Source organism: Orbicella franksi, chromosome 11 (assembly GCF_964199315.1).
Source record: "Orbicella franksi chromosome 11, jaOrbFran1.1, whole genome shotgun sequence".
Classification (NCBI taxonomy): Eukaryota; Metazoa; Cnidaria; class Anthozoa; order Scleractinia; family Merulinidae; genus Orbicella; species Orbicella franksi.
This window is the reverse complement of record NC_138155.1, coordinates 7048553-7068296: the sequence shown is the minus strand read 5'-3', so window position 1 is coordinate 7068296 and position 19744 is coordinate 7048553. Positions and strand designations below refer to the sequence as shown.

General features: G+C 38.5%; 1 pseudogene across 1 annotated transcript in view; it reads right to left on the bottom strand.

Moving 5' to 3' along the window:
* The window catches only part of LOC145502481 (uncharacterized), a 46960-nt pseudogene that overhangs the window by 4255 nt on the left and 22961 nt on the right, over nucleotides 1-19744 (bottom strand). Inside the window, exons 10-28 of the transcript XR_014051339.1 lie at nucleotides 14452-14875; nucleotides 13496-13893; nucleotides 12701-12829; nucleotides 12232-12405; nucleotides 11569-11754; nucleotides 11237-11419; nucleotides 10575-10826; nucleotides 10076-10270; nucleotides 9620-9805; nucleotides 9058-9249; nucleotides 8461-8709; nucleotides 8114-8293; nucleotides 6614-6838; nucleotides 5196-5435; nucleotides 3453-3689; nucleotides 3055-3252; nucleotides 2079-2561; nucleotides 781-939; nucleotides 38-170 (exon numbers count right to left, since the gene is read on the bottom strand). The product of XR_014051339.1 is annotated as an uncharacterized LOC145502481 (transcript). The remainder of the gene's footprint in view (nucleotides 1-37; nucleotides 171-780; nucleotides 940-2078; nucleotides 2562-3054; nucleotides 3253-3452; nucleotides 3690-5195; nucleotides 5436-6613; nucleotides 6839-8113; nucleotides 8294-8460; nucleotides 8710-9057; nucleotides 9250-9619; nucleotides 9806-10075; nucleotides 10271-10574; nucleotides 10827-11236; nucleotides 11420-11568; nucleotides 11755-12231; nucleotides 12406-12700; nucleotides 12830-13495; nucleotides 13894-14451; nucleotides 14876-19744) is intronic.

Below are 19744 nucleotides of genomic sequence, written 5' to 3'. Positions count from 1 at the left end.
GTGAAGTACATTTTTATTTAGTAATGAAAGAACTTACACACAGTGTTTCTGCACACAAAAGATGGTGAGACCAATCAGTCCAATAAATACGCAGATTCCTATTGCAATGATTGAATATAGAATTGGCTTGGATAAACCTTGTTCTTCAAGGCTGGAAGGGCTGGGAATTTCTGAAAGGAAATGTCAAAATGTCAACAAAAATAATTAAATGGCGACAGATTACGGGATTCTTCCGCGGCGAGCAAACTTACACTTCATCGCCCAACTCAAGACTTGACAGGCCTGCTAGTGCTAACCTCTTATTGTCGTGCAGCAATATGACGCAATTTAACAAACTCGCGTCGTTTTTTCATGCGTCTGTCCTGTTATTGATCTTGAATTGCGTCATAACATTGTCAAAGTAGCTCTGGATCCACGAGGCGATAGCCAAGTGGATCCGCAGACTACTTTGACAAAGTTATGACGAAATTCATTGTCAATAAAAGGACAGACGCATTAAAAACTAACATCAATTTGTTTTTTACGATAACAAGTTGTCGAACTATCCACTCTCGTTTGTTGACGCATCGCATGAATTATAAATCCATGTGTCTGTCCGCTTATTGACAATAAAACTTAGCCAATAAACGCGCGAGAATTTCTGTAGTTATCGCAAAAAAATTATTGGTTTCATATCTTAAAATCATGCGATCACGTTTTCCTTGCATTTGAAATTGCCTATAACCAAGAGATGTGTTGTTTAACAGAATAAAACAAGTTAAAGCTTCATTTTCAAGTAACCTTGACAATTTTCGTGCCACTTTGATGCCGTTTGTCCAAATGTAGTTGTACCGGATGGACAGGATAAACATGACGTCTGGGCCTCTTGATCTTGGTATTCATCCACTGCGCATGCCTGGCAACCAGTGGTGTTAAAGAAATACCCAAGCGGACAGTTCACTAATACAAAGAGTAGAATAAACAAAACAAAGTAGTGTCAGCATCTGTGTTCTAATTCTACTTGTATACTAATGCAAATGCTGCAATCTGATTGGCTGAGCTACTCGTATACTATCAGCCATTAGAGTGCAGTAGCTGTCGGTCGTCAACGAAATGCGACGTTTTCATCGTTTTCCCGAAATTTTAGAAGAATGTTTAGATGTAAATTGGTAATTAAACTCCTGAGAAGACTAAAAGAAGGACATTAACTATCCCCACCTCATAGCAATCTTAAATATTGATAATTTCTTGTTTTAGTACTTATAGCGGTTTTCACTTGATTGCCGAAAAGTAATTGGCTTTGCATTACTATGCTACGCGATCGGTTCAAAAAGGACTACCGGGACCATTTTATCCAATCAGAAGTAAAACCAAAACCAAATATTACTAGTTCGCAAACGTCTTCCAGCGCTTCGCGACAGCTACGTGTATTAACTTCAGGTTTTGATTGATTAATTAAGATTTTCTGTGTCCTCTGCGTTATTATTCAGCTAAAGTGATGACATTGGTTTTGGTTTCACAACCCTCAATTGAAAAATACAATATTACTTGTTGTACGTGAAGATGAACACGAACAGTTGTTTTTTGTTTGTTTGTTTGTTTGTTTGTTTGTTTTTTGCATGTGTGTGCGTCGAATTAAAACAGGAACGAAAGTTATCAGACCTGGCCAATCACTGTCCCGACAAACAAGTTTTTCAACCGCGTCATGAATCACCTCTGTAACATGGGGGTAGAGGGGAGGGGACGGGAAGTGGTGGGGGGAGGGGGGGGGGTAAAACGAAGGCAAGAAATTTGCTAAGTTGTTAATTAACTATCAATTAGCTATTAATAAGCTATTAAACTGCAAGCAAGGTAAGTGCACCGTATATTCTTATCTTGCCTTTCAAGACGGTACCTACAATATTTAATTTTTCTGATTTTTGTAAAGTCAGGTGACCTATTTTCTTAAAAAAATATATGTACACTAGTTAGTGAACAGTTTAACTTGGACAGTATTAAAAGACAGACTATTTGTTAGACAGGTTAGAGTTCTCCCTAGATGTAATAGAACATTTAAAGCCAAAAATGAAGACCGTCAAAAGCAAAAGGAAACTTCTTACCGCATCTTGTCCCTCTTTGGACTTGTCCTTCACTACAAACAAGACTGGTAAGCCGAAACACTGGCGGCTTTGATAAATCATATACTATAATAACTCCGCTGATATCCAGAGTCAGGTCTGTTTCGTTCAATGCCTCGAGCAGGTTATTTGATATTTGTTGACTGGTCTGGTTGAGGTCAAATAAGGGGGCGTTGCTTGGTAACGGAACTTTTAAAGAGAAATGCACAGTTAGGGAAATTTTAAACGCTTGCTCGCCATCAGCTGCCTTTCTTCGCCGGCGTGCCTCAGTTTGGTTTCCGCATTCAACCCTCACGTTGTCGATGGTGCACTTCCCATTGCAGCCTCCAGCCATACCAAACGGCGAGTTGCTGAAAAGGTCTATAAAGTTGCCGGCGATGACCTCGTTCACGCTCTCTCCGCCGCACTTGTCAACTAGATAATGTACATCTCCATTTACCACGGCTTCTTTGGGCATGTGAGTCTCTGCAATATTAAGATATTTACCTCTTAATAACGGAGAGCAATAGCCTCTCTGGGAAATATTGGCCCGAGGTCTGTGCTAAAGCGAGCGAGGGCCAGTATTTCACTTAACGGCTCGAGCAAGCTAGGTAAGTAGCTTATTATATGGCACTTGGGCTAGTGGCAAATTTTGATTTGTCCGGCTTTCGAAAACAAACAAACAAAAACAAAAAAACAAAAAAAATTATAACCGTTTCCATGGAAACAGTCCGTTTGGCTGAATCCAGACCAATAAATAACAAATCGAAACACTCGGATTCAAGACTACCTTGTCATAAAATAAACATATAAATAATGATATTTTTATTAAACCATTATAGTACGCAGGGTACGAAATTATACCTTAAAACTGGTAAAAATTGAACGAAGATAATGTGCTAAAAATGGGACGAAAATGCCGCACATCATATTAGGTTTGTTTAGAATAACACGTTTAGAACATAGCACCTTCTCTTACTTGAGCAGTCAGGAAGACTGGGCGTTCCTTTCCCTGTATTTATCCAGGCTCCCTTAGGACTACACACATACAGTGCTTCTGGTTGATCAACGAACCCGAAACCTTCATTGCAGTGTACGGTGCAAAACATGCCCTTTAGCCACGTCTCACATGCCTTAGCTCCATTCAAAGGTGGTTGTAAATCCGGACAGGTGTAATCTTTTACAAAGGTAAAGATAAATGAAAACTAGTTACTCGATTTATTAAAATTTAATTTTTGATTAAGCGCCCGCGCAAGCCTTGCATTTTTTGTCAGGTATTTCCCAAGGGTTTGTTATTTATTTATTTATTTTTTGTCTTTTCGTCTGTTGTCTTTTTGTCTTTAACAAAATAACGTTCAATAACTTATATGTATCTACCGGTTACAATGACTTGGAAATGGCACTTGGCAGTATTTCCTGCTATATCTGATGCAGTATAAGTTACGTTGTGCTCTCCCCATGTGAAGTCGCTTCCATTTTGTCTGCTTGTTGTAAATAAGTGGACGCCAACATTATCTGTGACAGTGACTCCTGGCAAAAATATCTTTGTCAGCTTCGTTGAAGACGTCTTGCGGATGTCATCGGGACAGTTTGCAATCTTAGGCGGTTCAAGATCTGTTTGTGAACATAATAATGATATAAATGATGTTGATGATGATGATGATGATGATGATGATGATTAACGTTACTTATAATTACTGTGGGTACAACATAACCTTAGCAACTGAGAAACCAGTGGCCCTCATATTAATAGTTTCAGAATAAAAAGATGAACTATTGAAAATCGATAACATAGAAAGATTCTCAAATATAAAACGATAATATAAAAAAAAAATTATAAATAAATAAAATATGAGACACATTAAAATTTTAAAAAAGCAAAGCATTAGAGCAAGTCTAACAATTAAAACAAGACATTGAAAACTTTACATGATAAAATATTAAATGGTCCAGGGCTTTAAAAATGGCCATAAAATGTTTTAAATGATGTTTTGAAGATGGGTTATTAATATGGCAGCCAGAAATCATAATTGGTCTGGTCTAATGGCGTTGGCAAGGCCCATTTGAAATTACGAGCACCATCTCTTAATGAATTTACGGCCTGTGGTCTAATTACTAATTAATGGTACCAGCAACAAATTTTGAGATGAAGAAGTGCTACAAACAGTAGAGGAGGAAGTCTTTAAAGCGCGCCTAGCTAATTGTTGCGTGGATGTCGGAGCGTCCAATCACAGGTATATAGTTACAAAAGGTCGTAACTGGATACGCACCTGTTATTGAGCATCTTCGCGATCGCACGCTAACTGAATGACAGTCAGGTGCGTGGAGAGCCAACTAAAACCGAGAATTTTGTTATATAGACGATTTAGGTGGCCTAACAACAGTTTGCGGCTGTTTTGAATACTTATAAATTGATGCACCAATACTATCACTCTTAATCAGTTCATTCTACAGTAAGAAATCTCAAACGGAATACCGATTCATTGGTAAAAGAAGGTTTGCACATCTTTTCGCGTAAATGGTTACAATAGCAACAGCTTAGCCTGGTAGAAACAGCCCTTATATTCGCTTAAAGTGCTTACAATTTAGAAGCAAGCTCAATGACCCGCATTTTTGTTATTTAATTGAAATCAGGACGTTGATAAGATAATGCAATTTACAAAGTTATTCAGCTGAGATGCTAAGATTCATCTTTAATTTTCTAGAAAATTTAAAGAAGAAAACGGGAACAATTATTAAGCGAGTTGAGAACATAAGAATTGTTGACGTTATGAACAATTTCTGTAAAGAGTAGCGATGAAATTTTTTGATTTTTCTATATAACACTTGGGATTCTGTAAAAAGAACCTCGTATAAATAAAACATATTCAGCTCTTAATCGCTTTACGCCTTGTAAATGGGTGACATCAAGAGACACATAAAAGTGGGGGCTGCATAGCTTTCTCTGCCTTTTTTTTTTTTTTTTTTTTTTGAGAACTTGAACGGAAAGTTGGAAATCGAAACTCTAATCCAATCTTGTGGATTCCTGCTATTAGAGCTGAAATGGGTAAAACAACAGCTCCAAAAGATGAGCACGTTTAGAATTGGAATTCGATGACTTTAAAATAAAACATATCCTACCTCTGACATAAATAGAAAATGTACAGCTTCCAATGAGCCCAGCTGAATCCGTCGCTATGTATGTGATGTGCTTATTGCCAACATCCAACTTTTGGGGCGGAAGCAAACCACTGAGGCTTACGGACTCGTTAGAGTTGTCGGTGGGGTTTGGTACCTGCCACGTCGCGCTTGCAAATGGTTGTCCAATTTCTGTGGGAATCTCCACATCGTGTGGGCATTGAATACTGGGAGGTTGAACATCTGTTAAGTGGTAGTTTGGAAAGATTATTGGAAACTAATTTCTCTTGGCGGATTCCAGAAGTGAATTAGTTATGTGTAAATCTATTAGATGAACTTGTTCTGTATGATTGGGGGTTTTGTTGGGAGCCGATATCACCCACTCCTGTAGAAGCTTGATACAAGGGGAGTCAAATACGCTCTGGAGAAAAGCAATAGGCTCCAAATATAGTCAGTAATGGCAGTGAGTTCATTACGCTAGGTGAACTAAAGCTAACGAAAGGTTTTGCGGCCGATAAGATAACTGATAAGACGCCTGATAATGCTATAGAGTTCCCCAATGTGCAAACGAAATGGACTGTGTTCGTTAAGCACCGAACTTGTAATGTGCTGCGAGGAGCAAAGTAAATAAGGAGTATATTGATTACGTCAGTGGATGTACATGGAGAGGACCAAGAAGAAGAACACTTAGCATAAGAGGTGGTTTGCAGGAGAATTAAAGGTCACCACGAAGGTTAGCTGTACTGAATGACAACTCAGATAACAGTATAACGAAGTCTAATTAAATGGATACCAAAGAACAGCAGAAATATCATTGTACGATTAGAAATAAAATACGTTTTAAGCAGAAGAGAAGTGTCTATACAGCATGAAATTTAAGGATTCGTGTGGTAAATCTGGTGAGGGACAGTATGTACCAAGCACAATAAGTACGGCCGATGATATCAATGTTAAATTATGGATCAGCAACGTGAGCATGCTCTAAGTGGATCTCTATCTTGTTGAGGTTGGAGGGACTATCTATCTTAGTGTGCTTCAGAGCTAGTCCTGCTTTGTCTGCAAAACATGGAAGATAAGGAAAACGAATGACTTTGAGGACACTAGGTTGCATGGAAATCAGAAATTGGATGGTCAAGAGATAAAATGAAGGCAATTTTGTGTAGAAAAGGTCGAGAGGAAGAGAAAGACTAGAGAATAGTGGAGCTGAAGAATCAACAGGAAAAACAAAAACAAACAAATAAACAAACAAACAAATAAAACAAAAACAAAAACAAAAAACAACCAGGTTGGTCAGAGATGGTCTTGTGCCCCTGCTACCGCGGAGAAACACAAAACAGCTAAATAACGAAAATGATTAAGTTCAATTTCTCTGGTTTATCAGGTAAATACACCACGTACAAAAATACATCTAGATTAGATACTGCTACATATTATCTTGGTAGTATCTGCACTCCAAAACCCACTTTCGAGGCAGGATACGTTTTGTGCACCTTCCAGTCGGTAACCAACGGAAACATTGCACATGAAGAAGCAATCTGTTCCATAATTTACACCAGAGATCGAAGTGCATGGATAAGGAAATATCACTCCATGTGTTGGCGCTGTAATTGTCGGACACCTAACAAATGGAAGAAAGCAAACACGAACTATGAACCATTTTGAAAGATAACTGGGACTCTTGTACATAACGTTGGAATAAGGAAAAGTTGCTTTGTTTCTTAATAAAGCTCAATGAGTTTAAGTTTGATAGCTAGCGGCCCGTGTTTCGCTTTCTTTCCTTTCAGTGCTTGATAAAGGAGCAAAGCACGGTCAAGGATATTTTACTTGTATATGTTTAAAGTAACAGCATAGAAACGCTAAGTGCATTCCTCGAGAGAGAGCGGGCCAATTTGTCGTTTATTTTTAATTTGCACCACAGTGCAAATTAACGCGTGAACTTTTGTGATTTTCGCAGTCATATAATAAATGAGTAATCGTATGAAGGTTCGAGCAATTCAGGATTTACACAACTCGTGATATTTGTAAATTCTTTCACAGTACACTCCCCTAAAGGTTTGTGTAAGTTTGAGAGAATTTTCAAATATCAGTCGTTGCGGAAGTCTTTAATTGCACTTGCACTCATACGATTACCTATACTTATTACACTGTAGGCTCTCAGTTTCCATAGAATCTGTTGGCTTAAGATAATTCTAGATACTGGTCACTTGTTAAGCGCGGTCGCACAGCTACAAAGATGATTTCGTTTCGATCACATTCCCTTTTACGAAATGCAGAAATAAAGTGGATAATGCAGAAGCGGAAAACACCAAAAAATCCACGGAAAAAGTCGTAATAGGTAGAATAAATAAAGGGGATAATTTTCACGAACAGCTGAACAGAAACGTTTTAGCATGAAGTGGACATTCAGCCTTCAAACTAAATTGATTTCACTAACAGTGAATGAAACTTAGGTTTGTTCAATATGTATTAACACAATTACTAAGTTCGATTTTTCGCGATATCCAGACTTATCAAGGTCACTGCAAATATTATCAGCCTCAGCCGATAACACTTACACTTGGTTATTCTGGAAATAACGGAAAACGACATCCAGTAATCGTTCCAGCGACTCTTGTATCTTCGCATACGTCAACACGGTTCTCGTATATAATCGTATCTTTTTGGTACGCTTCGGCGATATGTCAGTTGAGATTAGTCAGGCCATGGTTCAGGCTATCGGGAAACTAATTGAGCCTGATTTGCCGAAGCGATCCAAAAATATACAATTAGGTATTATGCATGGAAGCAACAAGTTACTGAATGTCGCGAGCAATCAATTCCAGTGTGATGCTGTCCTATAATGATATAACAGTGCTGCACGAAATTTCCGTTTTGCGTCACAAAGTATGCAAATCAAAAAGACGTGGGTAGCAGTCACTTACTGTTACATAGGGTTGTGTCGCCTGACCATGTTCCATCTGCTCTGCACGAGCGCTGTCGAGACCCAGCCATTTGGTATCCTTTATCACAAGAGAAGGAAGCCAGGGAACCAAATAAAAAGCCACACGAAAGAGAAGTTATGGCCCCGTGTATTGGTGCTTGAAGAATAGTACAAGACTTTCCTGTGAATCAGAAAAGTTCAGTTCTGTCTTTAGAGAAAAGCCGCATCTTTAAAATAAAACTATGGATATGATATAATCAGAAGTGATTAAAGTCTTGCAAACATTTCTTTCTTTAGTATATATCTATTTATCATGATATTTTCCTCATGACAGGAGGATTGACTTACTTGCTACCTGAACTATAAACGTGCAGTTAGCTTGGTTTCCACTGCTGTCTATCGCAGAATAAAGTACACTGTACAGACCGATACTAAGGTTGGCAGGAGAACGAATGGTAGGGTAGCTGATAGACACGTGACCAGAATTGTCAGTAGCCACTGGTTCATTCCATGTAATTAAACCGCTGGACGAACATTCAGCAGCATAGAACACCATATTGTTGGGACAGGTGTCATTGAATGAAGGAGGAGCAATATCTACAAACGATGAAAAAGACAGCCTTTTAAAGCAAGCAGTTTGCTGGAAGACAAACACCATGAATAAACAAATTGTTAAAGCTTCTACATTTTGAAATAAAATCAAAACAAAACAAAAGAAATAGAATTGAGAATACCGAAGACTACGCATTAAGAGTTGATGACCAGTACACCAGTGACTATAAGGGAAAATGATGGTTAAGTTCTAACAAGGCAGAAGTAGATCAGTACTTCCTCTAAATGATTGCCAAGACGTTCATCGTATTAATATTCTGATAATAAGAAATGCAGGTAGAAGGAAATAAAATAAGCAAACAGTCTACATTAGGTTAAACTAAGTCACTTTACCTCTGCAACGTGTTACGTTTGACCCAGTCCACTGTCCGTTAGTATCACACACTCTTACAGAAAATCCCTTGAGAACGTATCCGAGTCTTTCACAAGTATATTGACATGTCTGGCTATAATTACTGCCAACTCGGCAGGAAGGTGGAGAAATGACACCAAGCGCTGGAGGAGTGAGTGCGCCACAACTGATTACTAAATAAACGGACAAAGAAATAAAAATTTTCTGACGCGTTAATGCTAAGGTAATGTTTGTGTTAAGACTGTTCCTGAGATTAAGAACTTTAAACTTGATGTAATACACTCTTCAAGCCTGTGTTTTTCCCGACATACTTCCAATATTCTGCAAAGAAGCAGCTGTTTCTGGTTTAATCTTCCTTTCATTTGTCTTGTTGCTCTACTATGAAACCATCAGTCGTAATCGGCAAAGGCCCACAGAAAGGTTTAACCATGAAATGGAGCAGGTATATTCCTACCAAAGTGAGTCATTGTGCCTGGTGTTTTTACAGCTTTCAAAACTGCATAACTAACAGCCTTTGATGGTAAAGGTTGTATTTTTACTAACCTTGACAAGAAGGCATGTCTCCACTCCAAGTCCCATTTTCTAGGCACCGCCTAGCCGGCGAACCAACAAGAGTATAGCCAACATTGCATGTAAAACTGCAATGAGTATTATAAGTTTCTGATCCAATGTGAGTACAGCCGGTCTTAACTCCATAAGACGGAGAAGGCAGAGAAGTACATGTTATAGCTACAGATAAACGAAAAGATCAGTTGCTAAATATGCATTGCTTAGACCACACAAAATGCAAGTTCCTGAGTCCAGCACATCAACCATTGAGCCAAACTTGTCAATTAAAATTAAACAAACAAATATTACAAGGATACCCTGTTGTTTCATCATGGTTGTTGTTTCAGCTTGATGACTGCCAATACATTTTAGCTCGATTGAACATGATTCCGAGCGTAAAGATAAAATGGATCGCTTGATTATATGAAAGCTATCATCTGTATAACTTACCTTGACATATAGGCAGTGGGTTATCCCATGATCCAGGGGGTCTGTTGCCAGGGGCAACACAGGTGACTGTTGATGAGCCATTCAAACGATAACCAATCATGCAAGAAAACTTGCATTGTACGCCAAAATGACTACCGCAGCTGCTCATGCGCAGTGGACTTCCTTGGTCTACCATCAGCGATGTGCAATTGATAACTGTTGACATTAAAATGATGACCACTTAATTGATGGTTAGCATTTAAATAGAACTGTATTGCCCGTCGGAAAAGAGCAAACTGTTAAAATAATGTATTAACATCACGAACAAACTAAAGACGAGGGAGCCACAAATATTAAAAACAGTGTTTTTTGGTGTAGAGATGGGGGGTGGGGGAGATGGTGAGATGCAACGCCACGTTTTGTAAGCTATATCCTATATAACAATTTGCTATTACAGATATGCTGAAACAAATGTTACCAAGAGTAAATATATGAAACTTCGTGTACGTTTAATCCGCACCTGTTACTTTAACAGTGAAGCTACAAGTTGCTTTGTTCTTTGATTGGTCCTCTGCAGTGTATATGATCACGTGAGTTCCCTGACTGAGTCTTTGTGGCGGTTGGTAATTCGACGTCACCCTAGGCATGATTCCTGAATTATCAGTGGCAACTGGTTCTGTCCAGTTTACTTCTGCTGAAAACATGTCACGTTCTGCATATACCAGCAATGGACCTGCTGGGCACTTGAATCCAAATGTTGGAGGAAGCATATCTGAAATATGAAAGAACACAACATTAAACAATCGGTTTAGTATCACAGCAAGTACTTAAATTGATGTAGCTACCAGTACTTCAATTGATGTAGTGAAGTCCAACTCACTATATGTTATATGTCACGGTAACCCGTCGGGATCTTTTTAGCAAGGCCGCTCTTTCAGTTGACTCTCACATAGCTAGCATTATACCGTTTCCGTTTTTTTTTTTTGTTTGTTTGTTTGTTTGTTTTTTGGTTATTCGGATGAAACCTTTCAAGGAGTTCTTCGATGGGGTTCGTTATCAGTAGCTTTGAATATTGTTGCACTAAGTTGTTGATAAAACCCTAGCGTGTTGCAGTTCAGATGGAAGTTACTGAGTAGTATTTTAGACGGTGTATGGTGCATTAAAACGAATACTGCCTGGTACCTGTACAGTTGATCGCGTTTCCACTCCATTGTCCAGACTGTAAGCACGTCCTAGTAACATTCCCGTAAGGGCTGCCATATCCACTTTGGCAGCCGAAGACACAGTTTGATCCGTACGTATTGCCACAGGACACAGTCAGCAGAATGGCTCTTGCAGGGATGCTCAAAGGCGCACAGGTGACAGCTTTGATTATAACGTACGAATTTGTTTTATTAATACTAGTACATGATAAAAACATGATATGAATGGCATGCAATGATGTAATGGCAAGCGTTTAGATCTTTTGAGAAAAAAAAATAGTGCAAGCTTAATCTGGTTATAAATATTTTTACCTTGGCAAACGAACTCTTGGCTACTCCAAGTTCCATTTTCAAGACATTTTCTTGATGAGGAGCCGACTGCATTATATCCAGGATGGCAGACAAAGAGGCAGATTGTATTGTAATACTCCACTGCTGTCCCTGTGCAACTTTGCCTGATGCCATTGGACGGTGCTGGTAAAGCTGGACATGTAACAGCTGAAAGCCATAGCACGAATATTTTGGTCGTTGGTGCTTATTAGCAGTAGTCTAATTGACTATACGTAAGGCTACGTTGCTTGCAATTAAAGTATGCTTCAATAAAATTGTAATATTAACACTCACGATGCGATATACATGTTTAGGTACTTCTTGTTATGTAACATCTACTCAAAATAGATATAGTCTCCGATATACGTAGCTTGCCAAGAATCGTGCGAAAAAAAGAATATTTTTCTAGCTTTAAACAAAACTAGTCGAGAAGCGGGCTTTCACCCTTTTCTCAAATTAATGTAACGAGAGGAGTTTCGTAAAAGCAACACAACAAAAACAACAACAAAAGAAAACAACTGGGAAAGAAAACAAAACAAATCAGAACTTGCTCCTTATCGCGCACATATATCTTGCTCATTCGCATAATCGAGCTTTTCTCATTTATTTCTTGTATTTTTTATCAAGGGACAATAGCACACTCACCATTACACTGAGTCTGAGTGCCGGTCCATGTCCCATCGTTGTTGCATGTCCGTGCTGTTGACCCATTCAGGATGTATCCTCTTTCACAGGACAAGTGACAAGTTTTTCCTGGCAAATTGAAACAAGGCTCTAGACTGCCGTGGAGTGGTGCCGAAAGCTGTGGGCAGCGGTTCACTATTTCACAAAATTAAAACATTGAATTCATGCTCCACTCAACACCACTGCGTAACTAGTATGTACTTCCCTAGAACATGTACTCAACGAAAATGCTTTTTAGAGATTTTTAGCCGATCTTGGCAGAGAACTGAGCGTTAGTCAAGATGTTCTACTTTTGGTCTTACTATACAGTGGTTAAAAATGAAAACTTATGGCCCATGAAACTCAACATCCATTCTTGGTTTGAATCTGCTTAATAAAGTTGCACGCAGGAATATTCGAGCATCATTTGACAGTCAGCATGGAGTAGTACCTCCTTCACAAGTGAGGGCGTCATCAGACTTCAGCAGTATTCCTTCTGGACAGAAGCATTGATGTCCTTGTGGATTTGGAAGACAGATGTGACTGCAGTGTCCATTAAGTTGAGAACAGCTTGTTGACCCTATGAGATAAGAGAGAGCTACCTTGTTATTTTTTTGTCTTGGCTTTGCGTTTAAAAAATGCATATATTTCACGATGCACTTAACGCGTGACTAAAGCGGGACTTGCCCTTTTTCCGTTTAATTCTATGGTCCCTATGTTTTTTTCTTTTTTCTTTCAAAGTTCAAAAGGAAGACGCGAGTAAAGACGGAATGTCTTCCACACTCTCCTCCAAATGTATCGCTTAACTCTAGAACGTGGAAGATATAAGATTGTTAGAACAGTAAATACAGATTGAAACAGACATTGAAGCCTGAAACATACACTGGACAAAAAAATTCACGTCTGGGTAAGTAGAGTAGCGAGGCAGTACGTACACACAACACGCTGTAGTAGCAATGAAAGTCGCGTATAATTACAGTAGGTTATTACTTGGGCACTTTTGTTTTAGTTTCATAAGTTTGAAATGAGCGTGAGGACTTAACCTAAAGAGACACTTGGTAAATAACACTTCCAAAACGTTTCTCGTATTTTGTTCATCTAATAAATGAACAAACAATTTAACAAAACATACTTTGTGAACTGTCAATGGGCACCAACTCACTTCGTTCTACCTGTACAGTTCAGCGCTTGACCCCCGGGAGGACACCCAGGGAATGTACATTTTATCAAATCGATGCTGGCTTACCGTTAAAGATTTTTGTCTTATCATAAATATGCAATTCCATTGGCCTTCCCATTCCCTGAACCAATACTTCACTGAGAGAGGAGGTCATGTTGTATTTGTGGACACTTTGGTTGTTTCAGTCAGACCAGTACAGAACGTTATCAGTTAAGGCCAGTCCAAACGGATGCAGGTTATCAGCTGATAAATCAAGTATGAGCACTCGGTTGTTTCCCTGGAAGTCAACTCTTTCTATTTGATCGAGGCTAGCATCACACCAATACAACAGTCTGTTTTCGAAATCCAGGGCTAGTGAATTTACCCACACAAGTCCGGAGCTAACGAGAACTGTCCTGGCGGAACCGTCCATGTTGGCTTGTTCAATTTTTGGTGATGATCCCCAGTCACTCCAGTACATCTTTCTAAATAACAATTTTTTCATAAATAAACAGGATACTGGATTTGTATTTTGATTTTTTTTCCCTGGGATTTTAATGACTTTGTAGTGATTTCTGTCTAAACGACTTCGCGCATTATGACGTTAATTAAGAAAATCTGCGAAAAGATTAACATGATAAAGGTCCAAAAGACTTAAGAAAATAAGTGACAAAATCGATTATTTAATTAACTTAGAAGGATAAAATTTGACATTTTGATAATTAAAACAACTCGAATATGATTGGTTGGGTAGTCCTTTTTTTGCAAACGACTTAACAAACACCGTCATGATATGTGAGTTGAAGAAAGTTTACAGAGAGAAACTACCTGGAGGAAAGATGTTATATAACTAGTTTCGTATGTATTTTACGAGTGGTTTATCTTCCAGCCTGAACAACCTCGTGTCTCTATAATAACGTTCAACATACTTATCCCAAATGCTGCAGCTTTTGCACCAGATTACGCAGTGAGCTCATTTTAGATGAAAGTCACTATAACATGGACTAAAAGCAATCAGTTAGAACTCTGCATCTCCGAATTACCTCTCTACCAGATGAAGGATTAAAGCTCTTGGCTTGTCAATGTTTGATGTGATAAGGCTCTTTCTGAATGACCCATCTAATCGCGCTACTTCAACTTTACTTGTCCCTGCATCAGTCCAGTAAATATTTCTTCCCTCATAATCCAATGCCAGCCCATCAGGTGTCTCCACATTATTATGCGCAATGATTTCCACCGAAGACCCGTTGGGGAAGGCCCTAGCCACCAGTTTTAAGGTAACATCTGTCCAATAAATCTTTCCTTCCACTGGATCGTAATCAACTGCCACCGGTCTTGAGATGTTTGTGTTGATTTCGAGGGGAAGGCAAGGATTTTCCTCTACCGCGAGAGGAACCATGTAAATTTCTCCGGAATCGGCTTCAGCAAAGATCAGAAATTTTTCAGAGCTTCTCTTATAAAACAAACCTTGGAGTTAATGGGGGAAAAATAAAGCAAAAAAAAAAAAAAAGAAAAAAGGTGTGATCAGTAAAGAAATCATGGAATATCTGTCGCATTAGATAGTCTAGGATGTTTCAGAATGTGTCCATAAGAAACCCACAAAATTTACATGGACATGTCAATTTTAATTTACAGCATGTAAATATTGATTTACATTCTTTGTAAATTACAATTTACATGTTAGGGTTTTGTAAAATAAATTTACAGGAAATTTACAGCTTTTAGTACAGCATGTAAATGTTCTGTAAATAGTGATTTACATTGTCTTTGTCGACAATGATCATTTGAAGAACATGTAAAAACCTGTAAAATATTTTACGCACTTTTACAGTATCTGCCTTTGTAAAAAACATGTAAATTGCTTTGCTAAACCATGTAAGAAACGTGTAAATAATTCAAGCGAATGCTGTAAAAAGTCTGGAAATGTTATGTTTGTAACCCTGTAAAAACCATGTAAATGAAAAAAGGGGACCTGTAAGAAACATGTAAAAACCATGTAAATGAAAAAAGGGGGCCTGTAAGAAACATGTAAAAACCATGTAAATGAAAAAAGGGGGCCTGTAAGAAACATGTAAAAACCATGTCAATGAAAAAAGGGGGCCTGTAAGAAACATATAAAAACCATGTAAATGGAAAACCTAGAAGTTGCACGGGTGCAGTGGGGGGCTGTAAATAGCCTGTTAAAAACATGTAAATTTAAAAGGGGACCTTGCAAAGGCTGTGAAAACAATTTAAATGAGATAATGGGGGCTTTTCGAAAAACTGTTAAGACCACGTTAATGTAAAATGGAGACTCTTAGAAAAAAAAAAAAAAGATCTAAATTTAAGAGAAGGCCTGCCTAAACCCTGCAAAAACCATGTAACGGAAAAGTGGGCTTGTTTAATATAACTCTGGTGTAACGGTTCAACCAACGGAGACTGTTGAAATGATGTAAATTCCAAGTTACCGACAGGTTCGCTATCCTCTTGTAAACGGTTGGTTGGATTTTGCAAAGAAATAAATGAAAAGTTACCCCAGCCAGGTTAAACTTGGGGGGACGGGGGGGGGGGGGGGGAGGAAGGGTTGTCTCGGGTAACCGAGAACAAATAAATGGGACCTTTTAAAGGCGCGTAAAGTTAAAATGTAACACCGCCCTAAAGCTCCGTAAACCTACCGTGAAGCCTCCATTAAGGTGCCTTTTACGTTGAAGCATTTGAACTTCTCTAAAATCCTGCTATAGTGTGCTTTAAATTGAAGTTGGGTTAGAAGGTATGCACCAAACTAAATCGCTGCATTGATCGACACCGCACTAAGCTGTCTTCTTGTGAACTTTCCGCGCATCCACAACGACAAAATAAAACTAGAATTGTTACATTCTCGTCCCCAGTGCTACTCGTCTTAAAATGTCGTTGACGAGTAGCTCTGGACGCACCCAAAAATTCGAAGTTTTTCATTGGCTGACAAAAAATGAATGCGCAGCAGAAATGAAAATTATAAAGCTTTACGCATTCCATTTTACTTCCGGCCCGGATGGCGGCACCTTCGCTCAGTTGACACAGGCGCGCTTTACGAAAAAACAAATGGTGACCTTTCCCGATCGATCCGAAGGAATCGTTAAAGTTTCCACGTAACCAAAGGAGTACGTCGCCTGCAACGATGTCATTCACGATCGTAATCATCGCCCTTTGTTGTAGCAGCGGAGAAGGTGGGAAGAAACGTTTAGAACTCGGAGAATCAACCAGCTAATACAACAATTACTTTTCGCTGACCATACCCCAAGAAATCATAAAATTAAGTTCGAATCGGCAGTGGGTTTTAAGAAACGTTTGTCTTCCTTTATGAAAAGCTCAAAAGGAGCCGGAGTGAAAAGACGAAGAAATATCACTCTTGCTAAGCAAATGTGGCACTGGAAATGCGAAGGTGAGTGTGTTTTTCTCTCTCTGAAAGATCAAGGAGATCAGATTCTAGCAGTCCAAAATGTATTGATATTAAATTGCCAAAATGAGTCAAAGGTCCGTGTTATAATACTCTGCTACGTACCTGGATGCTGTAGCAAATGGTCTGAACATGAAGTTTGGTTTGTTTCTTCCACATATTGTTATGTATGTATCTTTTACTATCTGTTAAGAAGCTTCTGCTGTTATAGATATATATAATATCTTTTTTTTAGCTCCCCTCTCTTTATTATTGAGACCTCCCCTATAGTCTCCCCCCAAAAAACACGAACAAACCTTTTGTGGTCAGGCAAGAGTTTAGTTTGCTTTAGAGCCTTCACCCAAATTTATTTATTATTTTTTTTTAGAATTTACTTGTGAAAATGATGTGTAAAGGTAAATAACCATAGATAACCAAAGCTGAAATTTGAGGCCCTTTCCTCTCTCCCCACTTTAGTTAGGAAGCAACTGCAACTAGCAAAACTTTATTCCATCACAATAACATTAACCAGTAAATAAGAATAATTTATCATCCATGCAAATAACTGTGAACAAATATGAGACAATTATTTATACATGTATAACTGCATGCTGATAACGAATCATCAGGACTAGTGGGTTTCCAAATGTAATGTGGCAATTATCTTTACTAAAAACAAATCAAACATTAAAGGTGTACAGAGTTACATTAATATCCCCATAAGAAAAATATCATAATCTTTTTGTTAGCCTTTGAAAGATAATTTATTTCCTGCCATTATTTATTATTCTTTGTTAATTTTCAGACCATAATAGTGCTACATAAATTCCTTGAAGGATGACCATTTATGGATAATTGAAATAGGAATGTTGCTCTTGCAGTTCAATAAATAATACTGAAAAAAAAAGGAGATGGAGAAAGAACCATTGTTGATAGTAAAGCTATGTGGCTGATGTTCTGATCAACTACAAGACGTAGAAAGTATACATTGAGATTTGTTGTTGCACATGGTTGTATAACAGGCTGAAGAGCCTTATTACCACGAAGTAACATGAATTGTAAAAGAGCAATGTCATTGCATTGTTTCCCATTCATTTTGTTCATGCAGTTTCCTAAAAAAAATCTTCCTTAATGTACATTGAGGCACACCAATACGAATCACTCTCTTCACATCAGGAACCTCTACATGTATACCAATGCCAGATACTATTGTTATAGTTACATCATTTTAGCTGTATTATATTTTTGGTAACACCATGTACTCATATGGGAATACTGAAATAAACTGGTGTTGTTGTTGTTGTTGTTGAAAGCACCCAAAAGATTAAGCTTTATATAAGCTGGTTGAAAGGTATAAAATGAACAAAAACAATTACATCGACAAAAGCAGTGGGAGATGGGGGACAAAATGGTGGAATAGCCCTATATCTAGTTTTGTCATGTCTACAGGCTTTTCTCAAGCCTGAATGTACAAAAACCATCATTAGATGTTCCAGATAAGCTAATTAAAATTGCTGCAGAGCCATTATGGAAGCCCCCAGCACACATATATAACCACTCAATAACAACTGGCATAGGACTTTTATTTTTTTCTTGGCGTTTTTCTTAACACGGTTGTAACCACTTCAAAAGGCCAATTCTTACCCTATACCCTGGTTATCACACACATATTTTTTTATTCTTTCCATAGCCATATGCAAAATAGATTTCTCCTCTCATATTTATTTAATTATAATACTGATGTAAATTAATTCTGTAAATAATGCACAATAAAAGTTGATCGATTGATTTAATTTGACAGTTTAATGATCTGTTGAAGACACTTTTTTGTAAAAAAAAATAGAACAGAATGGGGTTACTTGAAAAAATGAGGACATGAAAGATCATATGAAAGTGAGCACCTTTATTACATTCCTTGCAAGGAAACATGAGCAAAACTCCAATACAACAAAACTTTCCTGAGTTCAACAGATTTTTATTCTGCTGCAGCTTACAAACCTATGTAAATAACCAGGAAGTAAATAGTTCTTACCATTAAAAAAATTTTCCTTCATCTATCAGCACGGCTTATATTTAAATCCTCTGGTCAGTGATGCAATTTTCACGGCTGATTTCCACAAACGCTTCCGTGAGTCCATAAACAAATTTTACCGTGTCATCGATAGACATAATACATGCCGTATACTGATTACTTTGTTTGAAAACTTTCACAACTGCACCTCGCTCTTTAAACTTCTCCTTTTTATCGAATATGAAGAGAAGAAACAACAAGAACACAGCTATCGATTACTGAATTTTTCTGGACGGTCGACCACAAAATGCACCGCGAAACCCGTTGGTAAAATATTACACAAGCTGGCAATCCTGTTTGAAGCGGCGACGGCATTTAAGGCCGCTTTCTACTCTCTTTTTAACTCTAAATCGCCTAACTTCAGCGAAGTGAAAACACATGTCAGCGTTCCGATCTGTTTACATCTGAAGAATACTCTCTATTCCTCGCTCCCCTCCCTCAGGATTAGTTTCTGAGCATGAGCAGATATGCAGGCCAAAATTACGCATGCGTTACCGGATGTCCGTGATTTACGGACATCCGGTAATGGCTGCTACCAGAGCCCTCCGTTTCTCCGACCACGTGACCAAAAGAAACGGTGGCTCTGGGGACGAGAATGGAATTGTTACTGCACATGCAGGCGTCCCAAGCTTACGTCTCTAGAAAAGAGAAAAATTAATTCTCGGACACGTACGATTCACGAAGGACCATGAAAGCGTCACGTGTTGTGTGAGTTCAAGACGGAAAGAGCCCTGGTGACCGAGTTTGAACTGACGCGAGTTAGGTTAGGCAGGGAACCATAAGGGACACGGCCGGCCCAACGACCGTTTTCTCTCGAATGCTTTGAAACGCTGTTTTAGGCTATCTGGTGTACTTTCAAAGCTCTGTAGGT